Source organism: Varanus komodoensis, unplaced genomic scaffold (assembly GCF_004798865.1).
Source record: "Varanus komodoensis strain SLA01 unplaced genomic scaffold, ASM479886v1 scaffold24, whole genome shotgun sequence".
In the NCBI taxonomy this organism is placed as follows: Eukaryota; Metazoa; Chordata; class Lepidosauria; order Squamata; family Varanidae; genus Varanus; species Varanus komodoensis.
In genome coordinates, this window is record NW_025335641.1 from 15,946,345 (window position 1) to 15,959,767 (window position 13,423).

The 13,423-nt window shown below is 41.4% G+C and overlaps 1 protein-coding gene across 3 annotated transcripts in view; it reads right to left on the bottom strand.

Annotated features, from left to right (window-relative positions):
- WDR47 (WD repeat domain 47) overlaps positions 1–6,323 on the bottom strand; it is a 41,379-nt gene extending 35,056 nt beyond the window's left edge. For 2 of the 3 annotated variants that reach the window (XM_044432440.1, XM_044432439.1), the window contains exon 1: positions 6,141–6,323. The gene's annotated coding sequence lies outside the window, so the exon portion shown is untranslated. The remainder of the gene's footprint in view (positions 1–6,140) is intronic. The other variant, XM_044432441.1, reaches the window with a different exon arrangement.
- Positions 6,324–13,423: the final 7,100 nt, after the last annotated feature.

Here is a 13,423-nt window from a genome sequence, read left to right on the forward strand (position 1 = left end):
GGAAGCAGGTATGCAGACAGAAGCCAGCACAATCACTCGTTCCTGTTTGCTTCCAGTTAACCCATGGTTAACAAGCTGTGGCTTTGTTCACTGTATGAATGGGAATGAGTGGCTAAGTGGGTGGATAACATTCATTACAAGGTAGATTACTTGTAAACTCAGCATAGGGCACATCCCCACTACTGAAATATGAGATAGCAGTAATATTGTGAAATTTAATTATCCCATGATGTGGGCACCTCTAATGAATCCCCCACTCGCATTTCCCCCTTTTTCATGCAAGTGCACAGATTTGCATGAAATGCATGCAAATTTCTAGCAATTATGCATAGACTTCAACAAAAGCAGACCAAATATTTAAATAAGTATCCATTTGAATTTGCCAACTATATGCTACCCATATATTGAAAATATTGAAGTTCCTCAATCCACTCCATTCCAGGAGGTAGGTGTGCATCCTGCCTATTTTGTATTATCAAGTGTTTTACTTGTCAAAAAGGACCAAAGAATCCACCTCCTCTCCTATTTCTTTAATTTCCATGAAGCAGTTAAATAATTTAAAAGAGGGTGGTCTTCTATAAATATTAAAGATCATTCCAGATCAAAGTTTAACCATGTAATAACCTTCTCCCAAAAACAAGCAATTACTGAACATTGCCAAAACACATGCTTAAAAAAGCATTTGCTGAATTGCACGAGCAGCAATAAGCTAAATTAGACAATCCCCTTTTAAAGAGAAATTTTAGTACCCAATAGACATGAAACATTGTCTTTGTGAATAAGATACAGCCTAAGATACAGCAGTTAAATGCCAAAATAGTAATCCACTGGTTAGACATTTTTTGGTGGTCCTCACAGCAAATTCTCCAATTTCCAATTGTACCCATAGGTCCTAAAAGACTGGGATTTCCTATGCAACAGCTTTTGACAAATGTTTATGCACCCTACAATGAGCTTATATATATAAAATCTGAATTCATCCAGATTGGCAGAACTTCTAGCAATTTTCCACTCATCCCAGAAAAAGATCAAAATCAGTTTTCAGAGTCATTGTTCCAAACTTTTGTCCAACAGAGCATTCATAGTGATTGAACAGAGATTATTTAAGTCTAATATATTCTCCCCACACAGAGAAAGCTATACATTAAAGCTTAAGATGCAAATCCCACAGGTTACAGGACAATTCTTGTGACTCTCAACAGGTAAGATGGGTATATTACACCATACCATTGATTATACCATACCCTACTGCTCCCTCTACCTCTGCCTACCACCATTAAGGAACCACAGATACTGAAGAACTGCTGACAGGTTCTTCCAGTCTAAAATGTTCTCTATACCATATAGGTACATTATCTGTCTTTTGTCAATTTGGTGATGACTACCAATATAGTGAGCATTAAAATAGGCAGTTTTATGTGTATTTGCCATTCAAAGTCAACATGCCATAATGACATTTTGTACTTGGGTACATGTCTCTGAGCAGAAAAAGTAAAGTGTATATAATATCCTACCTGCTACCACTCCCCCAGCAAACATGCTACTAGCTGTGTGAATACTATTTTCAAAAAGAGCATTCATAGTCTTTAAGCAGTAAACTAGGAGGGTTGTAGCAGTGGTAAATAAACAAGTAAACAAATAATGCTTAGTATGGCTTTTTGTTTATTCAATGTGGTGTTCTAAGGATGGTTCGCATTTACTCACAAGCAACAAGATGAACATTGGAAGTTCTACCAAAGACTCAATAAGGAAAAGGCTTGGAAATAAAAAATGCTACCCAAAGAGTTAATATACTCAAGTAAAAACATTATGTCACACTCTGAACATGAACATTGATTCATCATATTTATATATATTGAAGAGGGATGTTCACAAATTATTTAATCACAGAGAGATAGACATCTAGAAAATCTCAATGCTGGTCAAGCTGTCAATATACCAGAGACTGCTGGATCATATGGCATACAACATCATCAAAATGATTCAGGGCTATTGCTTCAGAATGACTGAAGGATTTAGCATTTTTATACATATTCTAAATTTTCAGATTTTCTGCTGATTCAGATTTAATTATTTCTTCAAAGGAATACACCCTTCATAATCTTGTGTTTTAATGTTTTGATAGAATGTTAATCAAGTATGCATCCTTTCAAGAACTGCATATATCAGAGATATAACAACCAGTGACACAGATGGAAGAACAACCAGTGACACAGATGAAAATATCTACGGCTACACTTATGCGATCTAGTGCCTATTTTTACCGAATGTAAATTATCAATACATATACTTTCTGCTTCTTACAGAAAGCTTACACTCATATGTTGGTGAGACATTACAGAGTAGACTACTTGGTTCTTGGTACAAGAAATCTACCTGAAAAACTTCCCACCTTTCCACTATTTGCAATTATCCAATTTAGAGTGCAATCCTACAGATGGTGCATCTCAGCAGACTGCTGTAGGACTGCATTATAAATTGGGCATCTGCAATTATTGGGGAGGCACGGAATTTTTTTATTCTATGGGAGTAAGTGAGTATAGGACGGTACCATTAATGCTGCTATTCACAAATAGCAAGATGTTTTTTAAAGGTTGACTGAAGCTAATAAACACAATTTCGAAATCACAAGTTTATTAATGTTTTGCTATTGTGCAAGCAGCTAAATTTAATTCAGTGCTTTCATACACTAAATCACTGCCAGCTTTACAGAGTACAATGACGATGATTACATTCATATCCTGCCTTTTTCCCTCTTTCAAGGAAGATTGGAACCTATACACAGAGGTTTCTGAAGTTTGTATCTTGGCTCATAACTCAAGTCATTTGCTGCTATTTAATTTTCAAGTTTCTTTGTCTAAGGTACTGTATGAAACAATGTGGCTAGAACTGTATCATGATCTGTAGAGGACAAGATAGGTTAGTCATGTTGGTTCCAGGCAAAACTATGTTTACTGAGAAGCATATAACAGTGTGTTGAATGGAACTTAGTCCTCTTCCGTAATAAATGTATTTAGTATTGAATCTGAAGTCCCTTTTTTACATTGCTTGGGGACACAACACCTTTTGGGGCATCTCTCTCAATCCTGATCTACCTTGGACACTACACCCAGCCTCTGGACCTTCCTCCAGCTGCCAGCCCCTTGAGAGACTTGGAGGGTTGCAACTAGGGGAGGACCTTCTCAGTGGTTGCCTCCCATCTTTGAAACCTCCCTGTGGTGGCCCACCTGACACCAAATTTGCCATCCTTTCAACACTAGCTTAAGACAGCCCTTTGCTGAGTCCTTCAAAGTCCTCCCTGTTCATTCAGAGGCCTGATAAAATTAGCCAGGTGACTTTCTTTTACTCTTGGCTGGGTCTTTTTAATTGTCTTTTAATTTTCTTCTATGTTATCTTAAATTAATTTTTAATTCGTATGTTTTATCTATTGTATTTTAATTGTTTTATACATCGATGTAAACCACCCCTGGGTGGTATAAAAATGAAATAAATAAATAAACAATACTTTCGGCTCCTTAAATAATTGCACTGAAGTATTTACAAGAAAATTGCAGTTCCTTTTAGTATTTGATTTAAAAGGAAATTATTATAGCTCATCCTCAATTTGAGCTAGATCTCCTAGCTCAATTAGAAAAATAAATTACTACTTTGTAGTCGGTTATCTCCCAAAATAACATAGAAATTGCTAGATAAAGTATAAACCAAACATTCAGTATACAGTACAAGCAGCAAATGAAAAGGCATTTTATATGCAAAATAGTATATATTTATTTTGTCCATCCTGAAACTGTAAAATTCTTGCAACATATAAATGTGGCTGAAAATGAGGGGCCAGTTTCCTAACTGCCAGTCATTCCTAAATTACGCTAACAGCCAATTAATTAGAGGGCAAATGTTTGTATCAGAGAATGGCAAAATGGATATTAATTTACTTAGCTTTCAAGAGGGCAGCAAACAGACAAATTTACATAGCACAAATTGATTCCCTATCAAGAGAGGGGAGAATCCTACATTCAGTATGACTTACCTTTCATTTGGCTTGATTTTACTGTATTCTAAACAGCGTCCTTACTCTTTATTTCTTGATTTATTTCACAAATAAGTATGTACTGGAAAAGAACCCCCAAAATACAGCAAGGCCATTCCCATCAAAGTTAAGCATATTTATATATCATTAATTATAATGAATGAATTTATGCCCATGCTTTAATCTCCCACTGAAATCAAAGAGAACTAAAATGTTTTGTTTCTGCTAGATAGTGCCCTAACAAAATTCCCCAAACCACATCATGATAGTGCAGGGAGACTGAATGACCCACCATTTTTTAATCCTAATAGATTAGTAATGGAGAATAACACCTTCACATTCACTGAATGCACATGACTGTACTGACCAAAATTAAAAGGCATACACACCTTTGAGGATTATAATTTCCCTTCCGGGATAGTAGGGCAATACAAAATCACAGCATCTTCTGATGTGAGAGCTAAAAACAGGATCTTTGTTCCATCTCCATCAACACATTTTTTTCTATTGTCAAAATATTTGGGTTAATCTGATTTAGCAATCTAGAAAAATGCAGCACAAAGGGTTGCAAAATTTTGGATACCCAGTGTCCACTGAGACATAATGAAATAGTTCTGGTATCTGGATTACTGAAGGAGATAAGATGCAGGATTTTCTTCCTTTGTTGGGGTCACCACCTTCATGCACAGGTATAATGACTATGAGTCCCGGGAAGGTTTAAGGCCTGGAACCTTTCAAGGAATCCTCCATAGCAGAATTGGGAAGGTGTGTGTGATCTACTTGCATACATCACTGATATATAGTAGTCCAGAAAAGTCATAAGCATGACTTATGCTAATAGCATCCTTCAAACTAAGGCTATCAGCCAATGGGAGTGAACAAAGAACAAAGTGTTGCATTATTGTTTTGAGGCACGGTCTCCAGCCATAGTCACTGCGACATGCAGAACTGCCTGCTGTTGCTATATTGTCAGGTTCACCTTCTTTTATTCAGCATCCATAAACATTCTTATTTGGAAACTCACAAATCTGCCACTGAATGTATTCTGTAAGAAGCACATTCACACACAGTAACCAAGCAATCTATCCTTCTTTTACTGCTACTCAGTCATATGAACAAAGACTTGCAAAGGGGTGTTAAGGAATGGGATACCTCAATTTCTATTATTCCTTCTGCTAAAACAGTCTGGAAGAGCTACCCTCCTTTGAAACAGTAATGCCACTGTTTGCAATAAAATTACTTTTGTTAATAAGGATTTGAAATGATTATAAGCAAAAACATTCTTGGAATTGTCTTTCAGGAAAACATGTTATAAAGATCTGAGAGCAGGTAAGTCTTAGGACATCAAACCTATTAGCACCTCCAGTGATGTTGCAAACCTATGCTTCAGGCATGAAATGAAATAAATCCTTTCTGTCAAGCATATACACACAGTACAGACATAGCATCTTTTACGCCCCCAGGAGAATTATAGGTTACTTTGGGGGGAGCCAAGGTAGTAGCAGGTGCCTAAAAAATTCTGGGAGGTTTTCCCCGTCAATGCTGCAATAACAAAGCAAAAACGAAGAGATACCCAGGAAGTAGGTTAAACAAATGCATCCCCATCCATTACAAACACACCCACCGCTTTCACTCTGCAAGGCTGTCAGGTGGACGGCAGAAGAAAAGAGACCAGCACGGCACGAAAGGGCTAACCAGCAAGAGACACATGAGTGGAAGTAACGAAAAGCCTCCTTTCGCCAGCTGAGCATCCAAGAGGCAGAGGGGAGCCCGGAGGCTCGCCCCTCCTTCTGCCGCGTGCCAAGCGCGCAGCTTCCTCCGGCGGCGGCGGCGGCGGCGCCCATTCCCGGTCCTGGCAGCCCTTCCAAGGGCTGGCGCTGGCATCGCCCCCGCGCCGGGCAGGACCCGCAGGCCTCCTCCCAAGCCTCGGACGTGCCTCCGCACAGCCTCCCCGCCCGGCTCGCTCCTTCGCCGGCCCCACACGCCCCGTCCCCCAGCCCGCTGCACATCACTCCCCACCAAGAGCGGCGTCGCAACACGGACTAGCCGAGCCCCGCAGCCCCCCCGGCTGCCCTGCCCTGCCCGGCTCCGGCTCGCAGCGAACGCCACTCACCCGACAGGAGGCTCCCTCCCAAAGCTCGGGCAGTCGCGGGGAGACCGGCGCGGCGGGGGTCCGCGGCACACACAAAATGGCGGCAAGCGCCTCACGCCAGTGGCGGGGCGAGGCGAAGAGTCAGCCCGGCGGCGGCGGCCTGTCACCCGCTGCGAACCAGCTCGGCCCTTGCCGGCTGCGCTCCCTTCTCTTCCGCGGCCGAGACAGGCGCGGCGCAGGCGGCGGCGGCGCCCTGACTGCGGTTGTCAAGCGGCTCCGCCAATCGCCGCCCAGCACAGCGGCTCCTCAGGGCTCGGCGGCGCTGGGGCGGGGTGACAGCGCGGCCGCCTCAATGGGAGCGCGGCGGGCGGGGCGGGGCAAGGGCGGTGGCTGCGCGAGAAGCTCCCGCGCGGCCGGGCGGGGGCGAGGGGGGCACGCGAAGGTGCCCGTGCCGGCCCCCCCCCTTGCTTTATCTCTCCGCGCCCTCCGCCGTCAGACGCCCTTCCCTTCCCTTCCCTTCCCTTCCCAGGCATGTCCGCAACACCTTACAGGCTGGTGGGATGTGCTGGTTCCGAAAAGGCCTTGCATTGCATCGCTGGCGCTCATGCGAACGCGCTTAACAAGCTTGTCTCTCTCTCTCTCTCTCTCTCTCTCTCTCTCTCTTTCTTTCTTTCTTTCTTTCTTTCTTTCTTTCTTTCATATCCCGCCCTTCACAATGTCTCAGGGCAGTGATACAATAAAATAAGGTACCACATCAAAAATTGCAATGCATAACATGTAATCTTAAATCACTGCTCACATTTAAAATAATGGGAAAATAAAAAGGGGTTGGCCTGACACTGAAATAAAAGAAGTATCAGTGCCAGGCACACCTCTCTGGGAGGAAGTCTATTCCATAGCTGGGGTGCCACTGCAGAGAAGGCCCATGTCTGGGGGTAGCCAATCTTCTGATCTCCTTCAAAGGGCTCCTGAAGAAGGACCTCCAACCCAGGGGGCGGGCAGGTGTATATATGGAAGGAGGTGTGCCTTCAAATATCCAGGTCCTATGCCATTTGGGACTGTACAAGTCATCACTAGCACCTTAAATTGGAACCGGACTTCAACTGGAAGCCAATGTATATGGTACGTGTGTACATATGCCGGTTCATGTTAGCAACCTGACCGCTGTTCTTTCCACCATGCTAGCTGGCAACTGATCCCAGACATTGCCTGTTCTTGAAGCAGCTTTTCTGGCAAAGCTGTCAGAACAACAATGGAAATGCAATAAATCAAAGGTAAATATGGGGCAACCAAGCGTATAACAATCCTGTGAAGAAAAACAAGCAAACAAACCACAGATCACCTAAAAGGTTTAAGCAAATGAATGGTGTCACCTGGCACCCCAAAATTTAAAAAGTGCAAAGATGGCACCAGGTAAACTTCACAGAGGAGGGCAGTGCAAATAAGGGGTGTACCTACCAAAAGGGCCTTCTCTCCAGTCACTACTTACCTGTCTTGCTTCAAGTAGAGGGTGGAGTGCAGAGCAAGACCTCAGAGCCTCTTAATATAAGGGCAAGTTAAAGTGGGTTGGAGAAGGAAGTCCCTTCTTTTGCTTACCAGGCTGTGTAAGGTACCAAGTGAAGGCAGAAATAGAACTGTTGCTGATATTAGGGTTCCCACCTTTAAATACAACAGCATGGATTTGATTGAAATCATGATTTAAATCACTAGTCAGTAAGGCTAGATTTAAATCACGGTTTTCTTCATAATTTGCGCACCTGCCTGCCTTACCTGTAGGTAGACGAACTGCATTAAAATATTCTCAAACTGGGTCTCTCTTACAGCCTGCTGCCATTTTAGGTTTTCTCCTCTAGGAATAAGATGATAAACCTCAGGCTATGCACAAAAAGATCCGAAGATTTGTCCCTCCTCACACTTAGCTTCTTGTATAGATCTATTCCACTCCCAACAATTTTCTTCTATTCATTTAATTTTTTTGAAATGTAGCACTTAAGAAGTAAGGGGTTGATTCTGTGTACATGGATTTGCAAAGGAACAATGAGGTTAAGATCTTTTTTCAACTCTGTATGTTATTTTATAAAATTTTTGCTGTGAAGAAGATGCACATGATCTCTGCAGATACAAATTCACAGTTCTGAGAAATAATATCTTCTAGATAGAAAAAATTGCCGAATAATCTTACAGAAACCTCTGGAAGAGCATGATATTGTGAATGGATTGATGGAATTCATGTATCAAAAAATTTAAACATTGTATGAATATACAGCCTCACGCTACATAGTTAAAAACTAATCCTTATTTCACAATGAATAACCTTTGGACGATAGGAAACTGCATTTTAAAAGCATTTTATTTTTAAAAAATCAATTTAAATTTTAAACATTCTGGTTTAAATTTTAAAAATCTGATTTTAAAAAATCATTGATTTTTATCCACCCTGAAACACGTTTATCAGACCTCAGCTGGGAGGGCAGAGACTGAAGTGGCTCAGGGAAGTAATTCCAGTAGAAAAGTTGAAGGCAATTACGCAAGCTCTTTTCTTCCTACCCGAGCCAGTTGACTAAAAGTTCCTTCTTGCTGATTTTTCCCCCCTAACAGAAATCCTCCAGAATTTTACCACATGTCCTTGCATTCACCATTTAATAAGCCTTCAGGGTTGCTTTAAAAATGGCCAAATGCATAGATGGGTGTATCAATAACTTTTATTTATTACAAATGGGGCCTGAAACTAAATGTTCCAGTTAATCAGCCATAATTTCTGCCACGATACACATATCCAGTTTTGTTCCTTCCACCTCAACAGGCAGCCAGCAATCCATGGCCACCTAGCATTGGGCTGCGTACCAGGGAGGGGTTTTTCTGAATATCTTTGTGTATTTCTACAAACTTTTTTCAAGCGTTGGGTGTGTACATGATGCCATTTTGGTAATTATGTGGTCAGTACCTGCCTCTGAATTTCAGAAACAGAGGAAACTAGTGGCATCTGCAGTAAATTGTTGCAGAGCAGAGGGCCCTGTTCAGGGTTCCAACCATCCAACCATGCCCTTTTCCAGGGTACTCAATCCTATTTCCATTCTCATTTGATTTTCCATTCCTTTGTTCGCATTCTACATCAACAAAACATGCTCAGTTTGAGGGATTTCTCCCATAGAGGTGTTACCTATAAAGTTGCTTTTTGTACTTATGGAAACTTGAGGTTCTCCAAAGCCTGCTAATACCACCCTTTGGGGTGTAGGTTGTGATGTTTCATCTACAGTAAGCAACAATGCTCACCTTTGAACATTGGAAATATAGGGAATAGTTATAGTTAAATGGTATCTCCTAGTCCAGAGACAATAAGCATATCTTTCACTTCTGGATACTGGATGGCAGCAGAAAGTTGTTGCCTTTCATTTCCAACTGTGAAAGCATCACAGAGATATTAGAATGGCCACTGCTGAAAACAGAATGCTAGATTAGAAGGGACCTTGGTCTAATCAAAAAAGTCTTTCCTTACATTCTTAATCTGCAGGCAATCTTGGTAGAAAAGCAGATTAGTTTGAGCAGTGCTTTCTTCTTTCTACCACCTTCCTCTGCTGAAATTTTGCTCACCCAGGTCACAAACTGGGAGGGTGGCTTTTTCTTTCTCTAAGCATGATCTAAGTTCCCCAATAGAACAGCAAGGTCTCCCCAGTAATTTCCAGGAGCAAACAGGTATCAAACTTAGTTGATGTTAAGATTCCAAAGGAGTTAGTTCTTTTTTCCTTATGTAATAGCTGCAAGTAGGGGCACCTGGCTCTTGCAATTTTGCTTAGCCACAAGAGTAGCAGGAGTTAACAGACTGGTTTCCCCCAGTTCAGTTGTTATGCTGTTGACATAAGTAGAGCACTCAGTCAGTTGCAGGGCTCAGCCAACCACAGTTAGAATTGCACTGGCTTTTAGGCACTATGCACCTTGTATTTAGGGACTGCAGGTGGCGCAGTGGTTTAAACCGCTGGGCTGCTGGATCGAAAGGTCACCAGTTCGAATCTGCACAACGGGGTGAGTTCCCGTTGCTCCGTCCCAGCTCCTGCCAACCTTGCAGTTCAACAGCATACAAATGCAAATAGATAAACAGGTACCACTTCGGTGGGCAGGTAACGGTGTTCCGTGCACTTCGGTGTTTAGTCATGCCGGCCACATGACCACGGAGACTGTCTGCGGACAAATGCTGGCTCCCTCGGCTAGGAAACAGAGATGAGCACCACCCCCTAGAGTCAGCCATGACTGGACTTAATGTCAAGGGGAAACCTTTACCTTTACCTTGTATTTGGCAAGTGCAAGCGCATATGGCAGATATACACTGGGGGTTGCAATGCAAACACCTTAAATTGTGAAGAGGAGGTGTAGGATTACAAACACACTGGAAGAAGCCTTTGACAAAAAATGAACACCAGCCCAGGCAACTGCAAAGGGGAGACATTTCATCTGAAAACCCGGGCCTGCTCGGGGTTCTCTACTTTGGGTAGCACCCCAAGTTAGACCTATTTAGAATAGACCAATTGGGATTTAAATTAGACTAGTGTGGGATAAAGGTAAAGGGATGCAGGTGGCGAAGTGGTTTAAACGGCTGAGCTGCTGGGCTGGTTGATCAAAAGGTCACCGGTTCGAATCTGCACAATGGGGTGAGTTCCCATTGCTCTGTCCCAGCTCCTGCCAACCTTGCAGTTCGAAAGCATGCAAAGGCAAGTAGATGAAAAGGTACCACTTTGGTGGGCAGATAACAGCGTTCCGTGCACTTAGGTGTTTAGTCATGCTGGCCACACGACCACGGAGACTGTCTGCAGACAAGCGCTGGCTCCCTCAGCTAGAAAACGGAGATGAGCACTGCCCCCTAGAGTCAGGCATGACTGGACTTCACGTCAAGGGGAAACCTTTACCTTTATCTTTTTTTAGTGTGGGATACCACCTGATGTGTACACAAATGTCTACTGCTGTATGTTGCTTTAACTGTCTTTAAACTTCCAGATATATTTTTGTGTAGTGAAGTAGTGAAGCACTTCTAACACTGCCACCAGCAAGTTGTGAAAGTAACTTGGACATCCCAAAGTAAAAACAAGCCAGAGTTTCTTCTGTGATACTGATTAGCTATTAGGATCACCAAGCAGGGCTTCATGGACTTTAGCACTGATACCGTCATTTCACTTCTCTAAGTGGTGAGAAGTTCTGGGCCACAGTGTTCTGCAGGGACTGGTTCTTTTGGAAGGAGATCACTGGAGGCTTGTTATTGTTGTTAAGTGCCATCAAATCCTTTCCAGCTTACGGCAGCCTTATGGATGAAAGCCCTCCAAAATGTCCGGTCCATGACAGCCCTGCGCAGCTCTTCCAAATTCAAGTCTGTGGCTTCCCTCATGGAGTCAACCCACCTCAAAGTTGGCCTTCCTTTTCTTCTTCTGCCTTCCACTTTCCGTAGTTTATAGGGAAGGTTTATAACATTTTCTAAAATTGCATTTTTTACAAGCATATGGATTAAGTATAGGCAATGTCACAAACATTTCAACGGTCAGCCAGAGTTTATTGCTTCAACATCAGTTCTCTAGAGACAGCGAACCAAAACTTTGCTGTCTGGGTCTAAATTGGTATCTGTTTAAATCTGCAAGTAGCAAATACCTTTGTTCATTTTTATTCCATATTGGGTACAAGCAGCCCTAAAAACTCCCCCTTCCATTCACCTGCACTCTAACCTTGCAATCTGAATTGGACACTTTTCCCTACTTCAGAGTAAAAGTGGGAGGAATAATTGCTAAACTTAGATTTAAAGTTATGTCTGTTTTGACTTCAGTTGCATTCTTCTTACACGGACACTTAGATTACAAAGTGCAATTGAGGAAGAAGGAGACTAGTTCTCAAAGTTCTCAAACTTGCCTATAGCTGATTGGTAGTCCCACTTGTTCCAGAACAGTAGGTTCCAGCTTCAAGGGCAGTTGTATAAATACAAATTCTGAAAGCATGTTTAAACCATTTAATCTTATAGCAACAGTGGCTGTCTTTCTTGCTCCATCAGGCAAGCCACTGTTCCAAAACACGTTGGACAGCAATACATTTTAATTACTGGCAATTTTACGAATGAATTTCTCTTTTTGCAGTATTTCTACAACTAGTTAGACTGTTTTTTTTATTATAGGATATACCAGTAAGAAATTGTTAGTTAATATTTAATGTGTTAGATGCAGCAGATGATAATGATAAAATTATTTTAAGTTAAAATGGGAAAAAGATGTTAAAAACAGAAATCCATTTAGACCAGTGGAACAACATCTTTCACAGTAGTCCAAAAGTCTCCCCATGTGTTCATCTAAACGAAAACTTTTATAAAATACTGTATTGTTGGAATATAACACCACAAAAGTTGGCAAGGATATATCCCAATGTTCCAGGGTTTATTGGAAATGTGGAGAAATCAACACAGAGTTTTTCCATTTGTGGCTAACTTGTAAAACGATTAGACCTTTTCAGGAAAAAGTTTTGACTACATGAATTGTATGATTTTAATACCCGATTCCTATGAATTCTATGTATGTTTTGCTTGTGTATCTTTAAAATATTGTCAAAAATGAGCGTGTGGGCTTGGTAGGAAATCTTTTTTTTTTCTGCTGCTAAATAACTTATTGCTGTTAAATGGAGACCTGTAGTTAAATGGAGACCTAAATAACTTATTGCTGTTAAATGGAGACCTGTAGTTTTGAATGGAGACATTACTACTCCTGTAGAAAACCAGATTGAAAGGATATGGTACATTGCTTCAATGGTAAAGTTAATGGAATTTGTTCTCTTATGGGAGGGCAGACAGAAAGAGCAAAACTCTGAATGCCATTTATTAGTTACGAAGTAGCAATTTGATTTGGGCATTAATAAATTTAGACCATTTGCAATGCTGGTGTAAAATTTGAGAATTTAGTGGACAGCATATTGTATGTTGAAAAAATGAGGATTGGCTTGCTTGGTTATTGTTCGTGGTATATATATATTTTATTTGCAATTGTGATTCCATGTACTCTATGTGATGTTCTGCTTGTTTGTAGAGTTATAATAAACATTTTTTTTAAAAACGTCCCTAAATGTGAGGCCCTGGGAACTGTTGGAAAATTTCCTGAGTGGAACCATTTGTAGTACCATCTACAGTGCAAAGACCTAGCAAATAATGAGGAGCATATTTGTGTGAACAAGTCCTTAGCTACACATTTATACACTTTCCCTTGGCACAAGATGTTAAGAGCTAAAGACTGAAAATTAAACACAGACCGACATTTAAACATCTGCTCCTTTAGTACTTGAATCCTTTTATA